Source organism: Nomascus leucogenys, chromosome 4, assembly GCF_006542625.1.
Source record: "Nomascus leucogenys isolate Asia chromosome 4, Asia_NLE_v1, whole genome shotgun sequence".
NCBI classification, from domain to species: domain Eukaryota; kingdom Metazoa; phylum Chordata; class Mammalia; order Primates; family Hylobatidae; genus Nomascus; species Nomascus leucogenys.
In genome coordinates, this window is record NC_044384.1 from 112,827,640 (window position 1) to 112,846,529 (window position 18,890).

General features: G+C 45.6%; 1 protein-coding gene across 7 annotated transcripts in view; it reads left to right on the forward strand.

Annotated features, from left to right (window-relative positions):
* The first annotated feature begins 17,860 nt into the window (after positions 1-17,860).
* SCN5A (sodium voltage-gated channel alpha subunit 5) overlaps positions 17,861-18,890 on the forward strand; it is a 101,349-nt gene continuing 100,319 nt past the window's right edge. For 4 of the 7 annotated variants that reach the window (XM_030812101.1, XM_030812106.1, XM_030812100.1 and 1 more), the window contains exon 1: positions 17,875-18,010. The gene's annotated coding sequence lies outside the window, so the exon portion shown is untranslated. Of the gene's footprint in view, positions 18,011-18,890 lie in introns of all 7 variants that reach the window. The other 3 variants (XM_030812108.1, XM_030812107.1, XM_030812110.1) reach the window with 2 other exon arrangements.

Below are 18,890 nucleotides of genomic sequence, written 5' to 3' on the forward strand. Positions count from 1 at the left end.
TCCAGTTCCTACCATGTTACTGAAAATGACAGGATTTCATTCTTTTTGGTGGCTGAATAATATTTCCTTGTGTATATATACCACATTCTCTTTATTCATTCATCCATGTGATTCCATATTTGGGCTATTGTGAATAGTGCTGCAATAAACATAGAAGGGCTGATATCTCTGATATATTTACTTCCATATATATGGAATATATACATATATATGTATTATATATATGTGTATATATATATACTCAGTAGTGGAATTGCTAGATCATATGATCATATCATAGTTCCATTATTAGTTCTTTGAGGAACCTTTATACTATTTTCCATAGTGACTGCACTAATTTACATTCCCGCCATGGGTAGGAACAAGGGTTCCCTTTTCCCCAGATCTTCACCAGCATCTGTTATTCCATGTCTTTTTAATAAAAGCCATTCTAACTTGGGTGAGATGGTATCTCACTGTGGTTTTGATTTGTATTCCTCTGATGATTAGTGATGTTGGGCATTTTCTCATATACCTGTTGGCCATTTGTATGTCTTCTTCTGAGAAATTTCTATTCAGATATTTTGCACTTTTTTAAATCAGATTTTTAAAATTTGGTTATTATAGCTTTGGAGTATATCTTGAAGTCAGGTAGTGTAATACTTCCAGCTTCATTCTTTTTGCTCAAGATTGCTTTGGCTATTCAGGGTTTTTGTGGTTCCATATGTATTGGACCATTCTTACATTGCTATAAGGAAATACCTGAGACTGGGTAACTTATAAGTAAAAAAGGTTTAATTGACTCATGGTTCTGTAGGCTGTACAGGAAGCATGACACCGGCATCTGCTTCCAGGGAGGCTTCAGGAAGCTTAAAATCATGGCAGAAAGTGAAGTGGGAGCAGTCACATCATATGGAAAAACAGAAGCAAGAGAGAAAGATAAAGTGAGTGAGAGGGCAGGTGCTACACACTTTTAAATGACCATACCTCAAGTGAACTCACAGTGAGAACTCACTTATCACCAAGGAGAAAACTCAAGCCATTCATGAGGAATCCATCCTTATTATACAAAGACCTCCCACCAAGCCCCACCTTCAACTCTGGGGATTATATTTCAACATGAGATTTGGGCAGGAACAAATGTCCAAACTATATCACCATATAAATTTTAGGATTTTTTTTTCTACATCCGTGAAGAATGTCCTTGGTATTTTGATAAGAATTGCATTGAATCTGTACATTGCTTTGAGTAGTACTGTCATTTTTAACAATATTAATTCTTCCATTCCATGAGCATGGAGTATCCTACCATCTTTTTTATTTATTTCATCAATGTTTTATAGAGTATTTTTGTATAGCTCTTTCATGTCATTGGTTAAGTTGGTTTCTAGGTATTCTATATTCTTTGTGGCTATTTTTAATGGGATTGCTCTCTTGAAATTTTTTTCAGATTGTTTGCTGTTGACATATGTATCAGTCTGTTTTCACACTGCTATGAAGAAATACCCAAGACTGGGTAATTTATAAAGGAAAGAGGTTTAATTGACTCACAGTCCAGTATTGCTGGGAAGCCTCAGGAAACTTACAGTCCTGGCAGAAGGCAAAGAAGCAGCAGGCACCTTTTTCACAGGGCAGCAGGAAGGAGTGAGTGCAAGCAGAGGAAATGCCAGGTGCTTATAAAGCCATCAGATCTCGAGAGAGAACAGCATGGGGGAACCACTCCCATGATCCAATTACCTTCACCTAGACCCACCCTTGACACATGGGGATTAAGAGGATTACAATTCAAGATGAGATTTTGGGTGTGAACACAGCCAAACCATATCAATATATAAAAATGCTACTGATTTATTGTGTTTATTTTGTATCCTGCAGCTTCACTGAATTTCTGCATCAGTTTTCACAATTTTTTGGTATGCTCTTCAGGTTTTTCTATTTCTTTCTCTTGACTAATTTTCTGACCAGGACTTCCAGTATTGTATTGAATAAAAGTGGTGAAAGTGGGCATCCTTGTCTTGCTCCAGATCTTAAAGGAAAGATCTCATTTTTCACCCATTCAGTATAACGTTGGCTGTAGGTTTGTCATATATGACCTTCTTTTCAAGTATGTTCCTTCTATGCCCGGTTTGTTGAGGGTTTTTATCCTAAAGGAAAGCTGAATTTTATTGGATTTGTCATGTACTGAAATAATTATATGGTTGTTGTTCTTGATTCTTTAATGTGATATGTCACCTTTATTGATTTGTGCATGTTAAACCATACTTGCATCCCTAGGATGAACCCCACTTGATCATAATAAAAGATCTTGTTAATGTGTTGTTGACTCCAGTTTGCTAGTATTTTGTTGATAATTTTTGCGTCTATATTCATCAGGGGTATTGACCTGTAGTTTTGTTTTTTTGGTTGTCTGGTTTTGGTATCAAGCTAATACTGGCCTCATATAATGAGTTTGAAAGTATTCTGTCTCTTCAATTTTTTTCAAAGAGTTTGAGTAGAATTGGTACTGGTTCTTCTTTAAATGTTTAGTAGAGTTCAGCAATGAAGCCATCAGGTCCTGGGCTTTTCTTTGATGGGAGACTTTGTAATTACAGTTTCGATCTTGTTACTCATTATTGACTTGTTGAAGTTTCTATTTCTTTGTGGTTCCATCTTGGTAGTTGTATGTGTCCAGAAATATATCTACTTCTTCTAGGTTTTCCAATTTGTTGGCAATAATTTTCCATAATGGTCCTCAATGATTCATTGTATTTCTATGGTCTCAGTTGTTATGTCCCTTTTTTCCTTTCTGATTTTATTTATTTGGGTTTCCTTTTTTTTGTTAATCTAACAAGAGGTTTGTTGATTTTATTTATCTTCTCAAACAACCAACTTTTTATTTCATTCATCTTTTATAAATTTTTTAGTCTTAATTTTATTTATTTCTGCTCTGATTTTTATTTTCCCTTCTGCTAATTTTGAGTTTTGTTTGTTCTTGCTTTTCCAGTTCCTTGAGGTGCACCATTAGGTTGTTTATTTGAAGTCCTTCAACTTTTTTGATGCGGGCGTTTATTGCTATAAACTTCTCTCTTAGTACTGCCTTTGCTGTATTTCATCTTTTTGGTATGTTGTATTTCAATTTTCATTTGTTTGCAGGAATTTTTTAATTCCCTTTTAATTAATTTTAGTTAATTAAAATTAATTAACGTTAATTAATTTTAATTCAGGAGCATGTTGTTTAATTTTGATGTGTTTGTGTAATTTCCAAAGTTCCTTTTGTTATTGATTTCTAGTTTTATTCAGTTGTGGTCAGAAATTATCCTTGGTATGAATTCTACTTTTTTAAATTTGTTGAGACTTGAGTTGTGGCCTAAAATATGGCCTATCCTGGAGTATGTTCCATGTACTGATGAAAAGAATGTGTATTCTGCAGCAATTGGGTGAAATGTTCTGTAACTGTCAATTAGGCCTATTTTGTATAGTATGTACCTTAACTCTGGTGTTTCTTTGTTGTTTTCCTGTCTAGATAATCTGTCCATTACCGAGAATGGGGCATTGAAGTCCTCTGTTATTATTGTATTGCTAACTCTCACTTTAGATCTATTAATGTTTGCTTTACATATTTGGGTACTCCAGTACTGGGTGCATAGACATTCGTAATTGTTATATTCTCTTGCTGTATTGATCCCTTTGTAGTCTGTTTTATCTGATATAAGCATAGCTATTCCTGCTTTTTTTTTTTGGTTTCCACGGGCATTTCTTGTAAGATGGGTCTGGTGATGGTGAATTATCTTAGCTTTTATTTGTCTGGGAAAGACTTCATCTCTATTTCATATTTCAAGGATCACTTTTCTGGATAGAGTATTGTTGGGTGGCAGTTGCTTTCTTTCAGCACTTTGAAAATGTCGTTCCATCCCTCCTAGCCTGTATGGTCTCCATTGAGAAGTTTGTTGCCAGATGAATTGGAGTTACTTTACATATAATTTGCTTCTTTTATTTTTCTGCCTTTAGAATCCTATGTTTGTCCTTGACCTTTGAGAGTTTGCTTATTATATGCGTTGAGGTAGTCTTGTTTGGGTTGAAACTGTTCGGTGCTCTCTGACCTTTCTGTACCTACATATTTATATCTTTCTCAAGTTTTGGAAAATAATCCGTTATTATTTGCTTGAATATGCTCTACACCCCTTGCCCTTGCTCAGCTCCCTCTTGAACACCAATAATTATTAGATTTGGCCTTTGAGGTAATTCTCTATATCTTGTAGGAAATCTTCATTCCTTTTTATTCTTTTTTCTTTTTTCTCCCTTGACCATGTCATTTCAAATAGCCTGTTTGTGGGTTCACTGATTCTTTCCTCTGCTTGATTCATTCTGCTGTTGAGAACCTCCAGTGAATTTTTCAATTCATCAAGTGTATTTCTCTATTCCAAGATTTCTGTTTGATTTTTAAAAATTTATTTCAATGCCTTAACTAAATTTCTCTGATAAATTTCTGAATTCTTTTTCTGTGTTATCTTGATGACTACTATGTTTCTTTAAAACTACTATTTTGAATTCTTGGTCAGAGAGCTCACCTATCACTGTCTCATTAGGGTCAGTCACTGTTTCTTTGCTTTGTCCATTTGCAGAGGTCATATTTGCCTGTATACAACTGTTTTCACATTGAAGGATTAGTAACTTACTCCAGTATTCTCTGTATGACTTGCTTTCGTTCTTATTGGGTATATTTACTTAGACATTCTTCATAATCTACCTGTTGAATTTCTTTTTTTCTACTAGGTCACTGCCTCCTTTTTGGCACTAGATGGCACCTTAAGCCCAGGATTGCCTCAGCTCTAGCAAGTAATCAGAGAGCTGCCAGTCAGGAAGAGGCCCCAAAGGGGATATGCAGCAATGTGGAAAGGCTGACAAGCGGTTTGTGCCCAGAGGGCCTGTGGAATGTACCTCCTACAGTGTGTTGCTGCTGAACAACCACTCCCACTTGCCATCTCCTTCGGCTAAGTTACAAAGCAAATTTTCTAGAGCCAGGGGTGATAATCCTGCCTCCCCACTTTGTCTCTTGCTGTCCTCAGGAATATGTCCCCTTTAGGCACTCACGCTACTTCCTGTGGGTTGAGGCATGGACAGAGCTCCTGCCAGAGAATCTAGAAAGTGGGAAAGCTGGTTATCCACCTTAGTATCACTTTTCCCAATGTAGAAACTGATTTGGCACCTGTAATCTCAGCACTTTGGGAGGCCAAGGTGGGTGGATCACTTGAGGTCAGGAGTTTGAGACCAGCCTGGCAAACATGGTTAAACCCCGTCTCTACTAAAAATACAAAAATTATCAAGGTCTGCACCTGTAGTCCCAGCTACTCAGGAGGCTGAGGCATGAAAATCCCTTGAATCCAGGAGGCAGAGGTTACAACAAGCCAAGATCGTGCCACTGCACTCAAGCCTGGGTGACAGAGTAAGACTCTCTCAAAAAAAAAAATAATAATTATGAGTTAGGAAGGGGTGGAATTTTGCATGCTTGCTGCTCAGCAGCTTGAGGAAAGGGGCATTGCAGATATGAAAATCTGGTTCTACTACAGTCTGCTTGGAGTTTTTTCACTTCTTTGTGGCCCCAGGAATTGACTCATTCCCACATTTAGTTCTGGGATATTGCTGGTGATAATCCTAGCACTGTATAATTTGGGTTTGGTTTTCTGTTGTGGGGAGGACAGTGAAGCTAGCTTGAACTTATGCTGCCATTTTGAAACCAGAAGTCCATGACATTGTTAAAAAAAAAAAACAAAAACAACAACAACAACAAAGAAAAAAATGGAAAGATAAGCCACATACTGGAAAAAAATTGCAAAACACAAATTTGATAGATGATTCAGAATATATAAAGAACTCTCAAAACTCAATAATAAGCAAATAACAATCTAATATTAAAACAGGCAAAAGATTTGAACAGACACTTCAAAAAGTAGATACCAGGATAGTAAACAGGCACACAAAAAGATGCTCAACATCATTAGTCATTAGGAAAATGCAAATTAAAATCACAATGATATACTATTAAACACTTAGCTAAAATTTTAAAAAACTGACCAGACCAGACCAAGTTTTGGGGAGATAATGGAGGAAGTGGAACTTGCCACGGCTAGTGGGAATGGTGTAACCACTTTAGAAAATAGTTTTATGACTTCTCAAAAAATTAGACATTCCTCTACTGTACAATCCAGCCATTTCACTCCTTGATATTTACCCAACAGAAATGAAAGTCTATGTTCATACAAAGATTTGCACATGAATGTTCATGGAAGCTTTATTCATGACAGTTAAAACTAGAAACAACCCAAATGTCCATCAACAGTTGAATGAGTAAACAAATTTTGATACAACCATACAATGAAATACTACTCAGCAATAAAAAAGAATGAACTATCAATACGTAAAATGACATGAATGAATTTCAAGATAATTATGCTTAAAAGAGCCAGATGAAAAATTATAATAATAATTATCCCATTATTGAAAACTCCAGACAAATACAAACTAATTTGTAGTATCAGAAAGCAAGGGCAGTAGATCAGTGGTTCCCTGGTGACAGGGGTGAGGAGATGGGTGTACAGGAAGGGACAAGAGGGAAGGATTGCAAGGGGCACAAGAAACTACTGGAGGTATTGTATATGTTCACTATCTTGATTGTGGTAACAATTTTATGGATGTATACATATGTCAAAATTTACCAAGTTGTACACTTTAAACATTACCCCATGTAAATTATGTCTCCATTTAAAAAGTACTAATTACAACAGCTTTAATCCAAGGATCAGTGTTTTAGTTGTCTATTGAGATGCAACAATCTATCCCAAGATTGAATGGGCTTTAAAAAATTACCTTCTAGGCAGGCACAGTGGTTCACACCAGTAATCCCAGCACCTTAGGAGGCCGAGGCGGGTGGATCACCTGAGGTCAGGAGTTTGAGACCAGCCTGGCCAACACAGTGAAACCCCATCTCTACTAAAAACACAAAAAAAAAATTAGCCAGGCATGGTGGCGGGTGCCTGTAATCTCAGCTACTTGGGAGGCTGAGGCAGGAGAATTGCTTGAATCCAGGAGGCGGAGGTTGCAGTGAGCCGAGATAGCACCATTGCACTCCAGCTGGGGTCGCCGAGCAAGACTCTTTCTCAAAAAAAAAAAAAAAAAATCACCTTCTAATTTGCTCCTAGGTTTGTGTGTTAGGAACCTGGGCAGGCTCAGCTGAGTGGTTCTTTTGCTGCATGTGGCATTAGCCAGGGTCATTCACTCAGCTGCATTGAGCTGTTGGTTAGGATGAGCTAGAACATCCAAGAATGCTTTACTCCCATCTTGGCATCTCATTGCTCTTTCACATGGACTATCTCTCTACCTATGGCAGTCCTGAGCTTCCTCACAGCATGGTGATCAGACTTTCTACATGATGTTTGACTTCCAAGAGAGTGCTTCAAAAAATGAAAGGAGAATTCACCATGGTAAGAAAGCCATTACACCTGCTACATATTTTTTTTTTATACTCATAAATCTGGTCACAGGTCACTGGAATACTGATATAGAAAAGCCCAACATCTCTACTATGCTTGCCAGGAGAAACAGCCAAAACAGTAGGAAGATGATTTCTGCTTTAAACTGCTATTCAAATCTCATGCCAGCACATCTAATTGGTGGAATCTAAATTTAAATCCAGAACTCTATCTGCAAAGGAGTCTGGGAAATCTACTTGCTAGCCTTCTGGCTTGGGTACAGAAAGGTGCACTAGAAGGATGTTGAAGTTGCGGCTGAGTGTCCCATCCACTCAGCCTCAGAAGCATTAAACAGTTCAATTTTGCTTCTCAGTGTGATCCAACAGGTATAGACCAGGCACATGAGCCAGGAGACAAACGGAGGGCCTCTCCCTGCTATCCACCCGCAGAGGCTTGACAACAACCATAGAAAAAGGCATTTCTATTGGATGTTTATCTAGAGGCATCCCAGGGGCATCTAGGGGCCCTAAAAGGCATTACAGCTAAGGTCTGGACCCTGGAAATGAATGAGAGTTATTCAGCGGAATCTTCCAAAAGAGCAAACGTCAAGCCCCGTGTTCACCCTGTTCCCATGGAAAGGTCCATCAATAAGGAAGTGGTCCCGAAGTTGGCCCAGGCTGAAGCCAACCTCCCTGGGAGTTGTGGCTGATTGGGCCCCCAACACTCCTTTCTCAGAATGGGAGCCACAGGGATTCTGTTCTCCACAGCGCTCAGAAATTACAAGGCTGCCTCCATTCCACAGCTAAATCCAGAGCAGCTCCACTCTTCCCCAGTGCGCATTTAGGCGGACAGGTCCCCAGACTCTCCCCAGGGACCCCAGCAACAGCCGCTGCTGCTTGCAGGCCCTGGGCAGGTCACTGCCGGTGCCCAGACCTGTCTCCCCTCGTCAGAGCAGTGTGGGGGCTGGAGTGGTTGATGTCTCCGCCCTGGCAGCCCGGATCTCCGTGCTGGTGAGAGTGGGAGGCAGCTCTTCTGTTCTCCTGTCAGCATTCACTTGAGAAGCCTGCACTCCAGCCCCCTGCCTCTTATCTCTTTCAGAAGCTGATACGCTTGCTGACAAGAGGCAGCTTTTGTCAGCCGCTGCCAGGTTTAAGCATTTTCTGGCCCGAAGCATTGACTTCCAGTAAAAAAAAGAAAAAGAACCAAAGTCTTCTGAATCCTCTTGTCAGGTCTAACACCTTTGTTCATTCACTAATCTCAGGAGCGTGCAGGCGGCACGGGGTAGGCTGGGACACCCAGGACTCCTGTTAGCATTTGGATGCAGAAGTGAAGGAGGTAGCCCCAGGCAGGGGAACGGCAGCAGGAGAGGCTGAGTTGCTCCTTGTGTGCCGCCTTCATTCATTATGACCGCATTCTTGCTGAGTGGGGTGGGGTACCTGGAGGATTTCAGAATCCCACAGTTTTGCTCCTAGAGATGGGGAAACTGAGGCCTGGGGCAGCCTCTCAGCTAACCTATGTAGTACTGGGACTCCAGTCCTCTTTCCAAATCCCTGATGTTTTTATTTTTAGAAATCTGGATGCTGGGGAAGGAACGGAACTGAGGGGGAGGCTCAGGAGTGCCCCCAGCGTGGGATCACTGGCTCCCTCACTTACCGGCTCCCTCCCTCTTCTCTACCACCAAAGAGAGAGCAAAGAGTGCGTTAGGGAGAAAACGTCTGATCAACAAAACAAAACACAGTCTTTTGTTTCAAAGTCCAAACTCCTGTTTCTGGGCAACGAGAGCCCCTAGACCAGGCTTATGTACAGAGCAGCAGAGATGAAATACCTGAAATCCAAGGACTGTTCCAGAACGGCAGCTCTGACTACCATCTCTCTAACAGCCAGAGATACCTCCTGTCTCTCCTCCACTCCACACACACCCACACACTCACACATTCCTGAAGGAAGCACCACTTCCGCTCACAAAGGTAAAAATGCCTCCTTTCTTGTTTTTTAAACCATTTATTTATTTATATTTTAATTTACATTCAGGGAAATTCATGCCTTTTGGTGTCCAGTTCTGTGAGTTTTGACAAATGCAGAGTCATGGAACCACCATCACGGCCAACATACAGAACAGCCCATCACCCTAAAATGCTCCCTCCCTCACTCCGCCCCTCTGTAGTCAGCCCACACCTCCCTCCACCCCCAGCCCCCACGGCCACTGATGTTTCTTGTTCCTTTTATTTTCCCTTCCCCAAAATGCCATATAAATGAATTCATAACATCTACAAAACCTTTCGAGGCTGGTTGCTTTCACCTAACACAACAAATTTAAGATTCATCCATGTTGTGTGTGTGTATCAATAAAAATGCTTCTCAGATGTATAAAAATAAAACTCTGGTGGAAACCCAATGCCCAACCACAGCTCCCATCCAATGAGAGTCTCCAGCTCTGAACACAGCTCACTAGCTCCTCTGTAACCAACGTCACCCTCCCCTCCACCTTCAGCCCCATTCCAGTCCCTGCCTGCTTGCTCATTACAGCATGCAGCCTGCCCAGAGCCTACCCACCTCCTTCTGAACCTAGTTCCTGTGGCCACACTGGGTGCTCCACAATCCTCTTGGTGCTGCTTGGTCCTAATCCAAGACAGAAAATCGCAAATGCCGGCAGAGCCAGGCAAGTAATTTAATAAACATAATACAACACGGAATGGTGGGGATCAAAGGGACTTGGCGAGTGCATGTCTCAGACAAAGATATTCACATTGCTATAAACTATTTGACACACTTTACCTGCACACCACTCTCCCTGCCCCCAAAAATACATCTGTGGGATGAATTCAGGCACCAGGATTCTGGATCTGCAGACTCTAAATCTCTCACTCTGACCCTCTTACACAACTACACCACTGCACTGATGTGAAATATGACAAAACACAGGACAACCATCGCACCTTTATGAAGGTGGCAGAACTCAGGGTGATCACATGTCCCCAATGAAATGCAATGGAACATGGGGAAGCAGATCACCCCATGTGGACTTGAGAATATGTTTTGAATAGAATATGCTTTGAGCAGATTCACCTGCCAGAAAGGCCAGCTGAGTGAAAGGGATAATGCCCAGGAGACCCCCCTCCCACAGCACTCTGGTGCTTCTTACCCTACAAAGCTCAGACCCGGCAAGGCTGTGTAATGTATACAATCAATGGTTGGCTCTTTTTCTTATGGCTTCCATATTGCGTGCACCAACAACACCCCTCACTCCGCGTATACAACCAAGGGAAGAGAGCATGCTGCAGTGAGTTGCCCAGAGCCCCTCTTAGGATGGAATTCCTCCATCTAGCTCCTCCTCCAGCTGCCAGGAGTGTGGCTGCTGATGGCTCTCAGATGTGCCCCTGTCTGGACATTGCCCTTGCCTCATGGGAGCTGCTCACCCAAGGTTATGGCCTCTCATCAGAAGCAGGCCACTGCCAATGACTGGTTGAAGTGGAGGTAGACAAGCTTGCTCATACCACTCTGGCCTAAAATTGGGACAACTCCAAGGGGTCATCCCAACTCCTGGTCATCCCAGCTTCCAGGACGCTTGGCTGAGGTGTTGGTTGCAACCACATTAGAGTTCAACTTCCTCTGCCCAACCCTGCTTCCCTCACATCCTTACAAATATTGTTTCCAAGTGCACTCCATAGAAACTTCCTGCGTGCAAATCTCCATTTTAGAGTCTGTTTTTGGGGTTTTTAGGGAGCCCAATCAAAAGCAAAGGGTGAATAGGCTTTAGATAGTATGACCGTCAAATTCAATCTGTAAAATATTTATTTTTAAAACATCTTCCCATATTATTTCATTTGCTCCTCTTAACAACTCAGCTAGGTAAGTATAGAATTATCTCATTTTATATATCAGTAAAGTAAGGCCCAGAAGGGTTATGTGTTTAATACAAGGTCACATGGGCTATAAGTGAAGAATCCTATCAAGACTTCTGGCCCTCCAAGCCCTGCTCCCTAGTCACTACAATGGCCAGAGCTGATGGGTGAGGGACTGCATTTTGTAGCAAGTAGATGAGACAGGCGGAGGCAGGAGCCGATGCCATGCACCGTCATGCTTCACACAACCTGGGGTACGATGCACATTCCTACTCATCAGAGATTTCTATTTTCTCTCAATTTTCCAGCAGATGGCAGTCAAGTGTCTTGAGGAAGGGGCAGCTCATCCACATTTGCAGATTTGCAGGTAGGCATTATTTGAGCTAGTGGGGCCACCCGCAGAGGTGAGGGCATGTGTGTCTGACTTGGGCTGAGGGTACATGTAAGAGACAGCAGATGCTTCCCACATGGGAATGGTCCCTCAGATAAGAGCATTACCCTGTCCATTGTCTAGGTATAAAGGCAGGATCGGGTCACCAGCCCTTTGGCAGCAGGTCATGGCCTTGACCATGAATATATTTATTTTTTTCTCTGCCCCTTCTAAGATAGAGGGTCTCAATTGCTCAGGCCTTCAAAATAAAGCAAGAATGCTCACAATCCATGAGGGTAGTATCTGATTACTACTTAAAACTACCTGGGGTAGAAACTGAAATGGAGGACTTTCTTTCAAAATATAGTGGAAGACATCTATTGAAATGTCACTAAAGTGACAGTGAAATAATTTTTGTTGTTTGTTTGTTTTGAGACAGAGTCTCATCCTGTCACCCACGCTGGAGTGCAGTGGCACAATCTCGGCTCACTGCAACTTCTGCCTCCCAGATTCAAGTGATTGTCCTGCCTCAGCTTCCCGAGTAGCTGGGATTCCAGGCACCTACCACCATGCCTGGCTAATTTTTGTATTTTTAGTAGAGACGGGTTTCATCATGTTGGCCAGGCTGGTCTCGAACTCCTGACCTCAGGTGATCCGCCCTGATCGGCCTCCCAAAGTGCTGGGATTATAGGCATGAGCCACAGTCCCCAGCTGACAGTGAAATAATTGTAAAAGGACAAAATGTACGGAAGAGGGGCCAACAGCGGATATGATGACAACTTCCTGGAAGTTTGAGCCATAACTGCCAGAGCAGAGTGTGCCTGCAGAGGGAAAGCTGGCAAAAGAAAGCAAAGGGTAGCCACTCTCTTCAAAACCCTGGAAAGTTCTCAGGACTCCAGGCATTGGGTACCTTCGAAAATGGGGAGGAAGAGAGAGGTTAAAAACACCAGAGCTAGTAAACAGTTTGTATTCGGAGCAACTGAGCTACCAGGCCCCTCCTCACCCAACACAATCTGACTGTGGATGGCAGAGAATCCTGTCTTGTTTGTTTAAACAAAGAGTGAAAGAGAAGGCCAGGCGCGGTGGCTCACGCCTGTAATCCCAGCACTTTGGGAGCCTGAGGCAGGTGGATCACGAGGTCAGGAATTAGAGACCAGCCTGGCCAACATGGTAAAACCCTGTCTTTACTAAAAATCCAAAAATTAGCTGGGCATGGTGGCACATGCCCGTAATCCCAGCTACTCAGGAGGCTGAGGCAGGAGAATTGCTTGAACCCGGGAGGCAGAGGTTGCAGTGAGCGGAGATCGCGCCACTGCACACCAGCCTGTGTGACAGAGCAAGACTCCATCTTAAAAAAAAAAAAAAAAAAAAAAAAAGGCGCGAAAGAGAAGTACAAAGGTATTAGTTCTATGGTTCACTGCCATCAAGGCCAATGTTTCTGCAACTCTCCCAGCCTTACCTTCAAGGCTGAGAGAGATTTTGTCAGCTCCAAGCATCATGTCCTCATTCAAGGCAGGGAGAATCAAGAAGAGGAAGACAGTAGAGCCAGCAGCTCTTGTCCTCTTTTACCAGGAAAACAAATGCTCTCTCAGAAACTGCCCTTCCCTAGCAGAAGTTTGCTTCTGACCCTTGGCCCTCATCAAGTTACGCGGCTGCCACTGGGTATAGGAAAAACTGGAAAGGCAAATACTGTTTGCCTCTTACAGCCTTCATGGAAGAGGCAGGCAAGGAGAAAGAGGGGTGGGGATGAATGTGGAGCAGGCAGAGTTTCTTGACAAGTGGGCAGTATAGATGGTAATGTCAGTGCCCAGTATCAGAGATGTTTTCTCTTGGGCTGGTCAGTGTCTCAATGTGAAATTCCCCAGCCCCCTGCCTAGTGGGAAGTGCACATAAGAGTCAGAGTTCCAGTGCCCAGCAGAAGGAGGAAACCAGGGTTCTCACTAGATCTCCTTACTTTCAGTAAGGCTCCTCAAGCCTGCCTCCACTGTGACAGATGCCCTCCATCTAGAGCTCAGAGATAGCCATCTGCATGAGGCAGGACCAGCCTCTGTTGGGGAGGGCTGGGCAAGGCATTTCTGGGTCTGCTGGCCTTTGTGTGGCCTTTCCCCAGGCCTCCTGTTCTCAGCCCCAACCTGCACCTCCACCATCTAAGATGCCTCCTGGTCCTGACTGTTTATGGGTCTGAGACCCCACTTGCTTCTTTGTCCACCTCCACCCCTGGAATTAGCAGAGTGAAGAAAACAGGAACACAAGACAGTTACTACTCTTCCATCCACTTACCTTCTTCAATCTCTCACCTCAAGGGGAATGGATTAATAAAGTGCCGTGGATGCAGAACACAGAACATTCTGCAGTTATCAGAAACAAAGAACCAGCTGCCTAAACCACAACACAGATACAGCTCAAAAGCAGGGTGTTGAGGGAGAAACATAAGGAAAAGAAGGAAATCTAGAACAATACCCATTTATATAAATGAAAAGCACATACACACCGACAGCCATTAATCATAAAAAATGTGCTCAATTTCATTAGTCATCAGGGAAATGCCAATTAAAACCAGAATATGAAACCTCTGCACACCCACTGAAGGAGATAAAATGAAAATGACAAAAGTATTAAGTGTTAAAGGATGCATACATTCACTGCTGGTGGAGTGAATACTGGTGGAACCACTGTGGAAAACTGTCTGGCAACATCTGCTAAAAGTGAACACACACTATCCTATGACTCAGCAATTCCACTCCCAGATATGTACCTGGCAGAAATGGGTACATATGTTCATCAAAATTTATGTACTAGAATGTTCATAGGTGTGCTACTCATGAACCCCAAACTAGAAACTACCCAGACACCCATCAGCAGTAGAATGGGTAAAGTCTGGTATATGCACACAATAGGATGCTGTACAGCAACAAGAATGAATGAACTACAGCAACAAGCAGCAACATGTGACTCTCATGAGCGTAAAGCTGATCAAAAGAAGCCCGACACAAAAGAGCTCCTATTATACAATTCCACTTTAAATAAATATCAAAACCAGGTAAAACTAGCAAGGGGAATTCGATGTGACTGTAGTAGTTAACTCTGGGTGGGTGTAGCGGTGGTGACAGAAAGAGGGCACAAAGAGGTCTTCGGTGGTACTGATAACATTTGGCTTCTGTGTTGTGCTGCTCACACGGATGTGTTCAACAACAGAAAACCCTTTCAAGTGAACACTTAGGATTTGTGCACTTTTCCATTATGTAGTTTCAATAGAAGTAAAACATAAAAAGAAAAGCTTTGGGCTGGTAGAAGAGAAAATGCATATGCACAAACAACAATACTACCTGTTTTACAAGGACGTGCACATAAAGACCTACTTTAGCACTTAGAGAGGTGCCTGTGTGGAGAAGGAGATGGCAATGGAGTGATGATGGGGGAAGAAATAAAACAAAACACAAGAGAGGAGTAATGATATGGTTAACCCAGCTTTGAACCTGAGGCAAAGTAAAGGCAAACCTTGGGCGAAACTGAGGGGCGAATAAAGGAAATACTAGTTTTTAAAAACATTTATCTCTGACAGCCAACAACATGTTCCTCTTATTGCTTTAATTAAATAGGGCTGGCCAGGTGTGGTGGCTCACGCCTGTAATCCCAGCACTTTGGGAGGCCGAGGTGGGTGAATCACGAGGTCAGGAGTTCGAGACCAGCCTGGCCACCATGGTGAAACCCTGTCTCTACTAAAAATACAAAAAATTAGCTGGGCATGGTGACGAGCGCCTGCAATCCCAGAGACTCAGGAGGCTGAGGCAGGAGAATTGCTTGAACTGGGGAGGCGGAGGTTACAGTGAGCCGAGATCACGTCACTGCACTTCAGCCCTGGAGACAATGCAAGACTCCATCTCAAACAAAACAAAACAAAACAAAAAATTTAAATAGGGCCTGGCAAGGAGAAGGGAGTAGCCAAGATCTTGGCAAGGGCTCTTTGTAGGAAGTGCCTGTCTCCAGACACTTGTTGCCTTTCTCTGCACTCTGAGGCCTCTCTTGGACCACAAGGTGTGCTTTTATGGATGAACTTCTACAGGGTCAGAGCTCTGGTTCCCCATCCCCTGGGCTTCTGTCCCCCTGTTTAAATTCAGGGTGCATGTAGACTTACCAGGCTCAGCCCACCTCTCCTGCTGGCAACATCCAGTTGCCCGATACTAAACAGGAGAGTGAAAACCCCACTTCTGCTACATATGGAAGGAAGGGAGGCAGGTATCCACCCCTACCTCCAGCAGCTTCTATCCTAGCCTTGTCTCCTGCTTGACCCAATGTCAGTTTGCAAGTAGAAGCTTCACTCTGAGGCCGAGAAGCCCGTGATGGAAGTTCTTAGGGGAGGTAGGACCTTCCTGCTACTGTACTCTCCTGCCTGGTAGGTGTGACTCTGGGAAGGCGGTACCGCACGGGGGCTGAAACGTTGACACTGCCTGCACTTCCCCTTCTGGCCGATAGTGGGAGCTGCTAGCCAACGTGAGGCTCGTCAGGCGCTAAAGGCTAGCAGCCGACCTGTGGTCCATCCGTCTGTACCCCAGACACCCCACTCAACTCGGGGCCGGAGAGGCCCATGTCCTGAACTTTCCTGTAGACTGACTTTCTTACTGATCCCCTCCTGCAAGCAGAGCAGCCCCTCCGTACGTACCTAAGGCGTCCAACGAAGCCCCACACCCAGGTCGCAAACGGACGCTGTCCCCCACCCCCCTCTTTGCCCTACCACCGCTCCAAGATCCCCATCATGGAGGAGCAGGTCCCAGCCTCTGGGCTCCCAAACCCAGCACCTCTGTGCCCTCTGAGACCCTGGCACCCATTTGGCTCTCTAAGAGTGGTTCTTGCTTCTGGGAGCCCTGAAAATGTGGCAGAAAAGTGTACCATCCCTTCCAATGACTGTACTTTTCTCGTGGGCAAAAGCTGATGGCCTGTTTTTTTTTTTTTTTGGTTGTTGTTTTTGTTTTGTTTTTTTGTTTTTATTTTTGTTTTTTAGAAGCAGCAAGATTTATTGTGAAGAGGGAAAAAACAAAGCTTCCACAGCATGGAAGGGGACCCAAGCAGGTTGCCCGGATGGCCTGTTTTGTTTGAACAAGAAGTGTGTCCCCATAGGCCCTGGGCATGGGCATGGGAGCAACTGTTTGTCAGCGTATGTCTCCGTGTGTGTGTGTACCTGTGACCATGTCTCTGAGTGAGAAACAGTGGGTGTGTAGGTATGTGACTCCAGGCTCTGCGTATGTCAAGGTGAAGGTTGTATGTGGCTCAAGAGGGTGGAGGTATATATATAAAGAGGTATATATATGTATATATATGTATGTGTGTGTGTGTGTGTGTGTGTGCGCGCGCACGTGTGGGTGTCTCTGTGTTGGTTGCCTGCTAGCTTCTGGGTCTGGGTGTGTGTTTGGTTCTGTCAGCATGTGCGTCAGTGTGTTCAGGTAGATGTGTACCATTGTGCAGATTTCTGTGGCATCACTAAGTGTGTCTCCAGGAAAGTGTGGTTCGAGTGAGTGTGTGTGTCTCTGTGTCAGTGTGTCAGTGGATGTGTGTCTAAGTCATGTGGGTGTCTAAGTTTGTCAGAGTGTCTTCCTCAGTGTCAGTGTGTGTCAATGATGTGTCTGTCTGTGTCTGTGTCTGTGTGGGTGTGTGGAGGTGTGTATCTGTCTCAGGGTGCATGTGTGTGTCTGTGTCAGTGCAGGGATGCCTATGGAAGCATGTGTCTGTCTCGGCATGAGTGTCAGTGTATGCCCGTGTCCACTTGGGTGGGTGGGTGTCTAGTAGCCTTCCCAAGTCAGCAAGGTTGCGTGTGTGTGTGTGTGTGTGTGTGTGTATACTCCGGCGTGTGCTGGTGTGTATGCCAGTGTTTGTCAATGTGCCTGTCCGCGTCCGCGTGGGTGGCCATCTGTGGCGAAGCGTCCCCGGGTTGCCGTGTGTGTACCCCTGCCTGTGTCTGTCTGTCCGCGGCCGCGTGGGCGGCTGTCTGTGGCTGTGAGCTCCCGGGTCAGTGTGGGAGTGTGCGCCCCGGCGGGCGCCGGTGTGTCCCCCCTCCGAGCGGGCGGAGCGCCACGTGCGGAGCCCCGGGCGCGTCGCTCTGGGGCGGAGCCAGCCCCGGGGCCCCAAGCCCCAGGCCGAGCCCAGGCGGGGCCCGCCCCGACCCCGCCCCCGACCCCGCCCCCAGCCCGAGCCCGCGCCGCCTGCCCAGCCCGGGAGCCCGAACGGAGCCGCGGAGCCGAGACGGCGGCGGCGCCCGTAGGATGCAGGGATCGCTCCCCCGGGGCCGCTGAGCCTGCTCTCAGTGCCCCGAGCCCCGCGCCGAGCCGAGTCCGCGCCGAGCAGCAGCCGCCCACCCCGGGGCCGGGCCGGGGGACCAGCAGGTGAGCGAGCGCCCCCGCGCCCGGCAGCCCTGGCCCGGCCGGAGCCCCCTCCGCCTGCCGCCGCCCAACTTTCCTCCTCGAGGGCCGAAGCCTCCAGCCCCTGCGTGCTCCTCCCCTGCCCCGAGTCCGCCCAGCCGCTCCCTCCCCGATCAGTGCCCCAGAGAGCCGGAGGGGGAGAAGGGGCGCAGATCCGCCCGGCTGGAGGGTGTCCCCGGGGGAGACGTCTGTAATCACCGTGCGCCCCCCTTCCCTTCCCTTTCCTTCCGGGTTTCCCGGTGCGCTGTCGAGGGCCGGGGGAGGGGGAGCTGCGGCCCCAGCTTCCCGGCCATCCCTGGCGCAGGCTCGGGGAGGGTCTGGGATTGGGACCCGGATACCGGAGGCCGCAGACCCCAAGGTCAGAGCGGCGACTAGGCGCGCAGTGAATGTGGTTCCAGAGAGCGGGGATTGCGGGGGCTGACTGAGCAGGGCTGGACATGGGGGAGGAAGCCACGCACCCCCTTTCTCTGGGCCTAGGGGGAACCGTCCTCTGGGGCTGTCCTCTCTGTGGGACGAGATCTCTGCGCGTTTAGACCATGTAGAGATCTCGGTGCCCTTTGACGCCCTAAAGGGGCCGCATCTCCTCTATCTGATCTCTGTGCTTCTCGAAGGGGTGGAGATCTCTGTGCGCTGAGATTGGAGAGAGTTCTCTGCCCTCCTCTCTCTGAGCCAGACAGATCCACGCACGCTGATGGGAGGTGGCTCTCGACCTCTGTGTTATTTGATCGTCTTTGGTGGTGCTCTGGAAGAAAGTGGAGGTGCCAAGCTTTGTCCGAGAGGCCAAGGGCTGGTGGGGGCCAGATGTGTGGGGACTGTTAGTGGTGGTGATGAGGATGGGGGGAAA